This window comes from Seriola lalandi, unplaced genomic scaffold (genome assembly GCF_002814215.2).
Source record: "Seriola lalandi dorsalis isolate HSWRI2012SDOR001 ecotype SW California unplaced genomic scaffold, Sedor1 jcf7180001980461, whole genome shotgun sequence".
Classification (NCBI taxonomy): Eukaryota; Metazoa; Chordata; class Actinopteri; order Carangiformes; family Carangidae; genus Seriola; species Seriola lalandi.
Window position 1 is genome coordinate 1 of NW_019451127.1, and position 1,072 is coordinate 1,072.

Below are 1,072 nucleotides of genomic sequence, written 5' to 3' on the forward strand. Positions count from 1 at the left end.
AAGCCTCACACGGGAAACACAATAACGTATTGACAATGGAATATCTCCAATTGACCTTTAGTGTTTTTAATGCATTGTGCAAAGAACTGAGTAAGACGTGCATTATATAAAATAAACTTTCCTTTCCTTGTCTAATCATAAAGCTATGGCAGTTATTTACGGGTCACTTCAGAGGATTTACCCAGAATTCCACACTTCTAAGATGGCCAGGCGTTCCACTGATTCCTCATGACTTCCCAGTGTAAAGCAGGGAGAAAATGTGTGGAATTTACTCTCTCTCTCTCTCTCTCTCTCTCTGGATCCTAGGAGAGCAGAAAGTTTTTGGACTGTCAGCTGAGTTACTTCGTTGCTTACGCTGAGTGGGCCAACCTCACGGTAAAGTCTGTTCAAATCTGTGCCTGCACTTGTTAAAATAAACGCCCGTTGGTGTTTGTGTTTGTGTTTGTGTTTGTGTTTGTGTTTGTGTTTGTGTTTGTGTTTGTGTGCACATGAGTTCACCTTTTGCCCTGTGTGCATTCTCCCTCAGATCACACAGCAGGTGGGCCGCTGTCGGCCGGTGGCGGGTGCGTTGGACTCGCTGGAGACCATTGTCTGCTCACGCGTGGTGGAGTCCCTGGTGAGTATCAGATGTTGTCAGCTTCGCCCACGCCTGCACAACTCCGCCCCTAACTGACCAATACACTGGAGAATGGGAGAATGGGAACCAATTTTTACGAATGTCAATTTTTTATCTTCGTCAAAAGGTTATAAATCACTTTCCTGGTTATCGGCCCTGCATTGTTTTTTGCTCTCTCTCTCTCTTTAGAATGCGTTCTGGTTCAGTCTGGGCTGGTGTTTGATCTTCTTCATCCCCAGCATCATCTTTTCCATCAAACTTGCCAAATACTACAGGAAAATGAAGCACTCTGATGTCTTTGAGTAAGTAAAAACAAAAACACAAACATGCATCTACTAGAGCTATTTACACATACATATCTGTGTGTGCTCATGTTGTGAAAGAATCATATGACTGATTCATTTGACTGTGCTGACCTGCATTTGACCGCTGTTAGTGTCTCTGTTTCCAGAGACC

At 43.8% G+C, this 1,072-nt stretch overlaps 1 long non-coding RNA gene across 1 annotated transcript; it reads left to right on the plus strand.

Moving 5' to 3' along the window:
- Positions 1–30: 30 nt before the first annotated feature.
- LOC111658788 (uncharacterized) lies at positions 31–883 on the plus strand. Its single transcript, XR_002761027.2, has 3 exons — positions 31–375; positions 527–616; positions 806–883. It is a non-coding gene; the product is annotated as an uncharacterized LOC111658788 (long non-coding RNA).
- Positions 884–1,072: the final 189 nt, after the last annotated feature.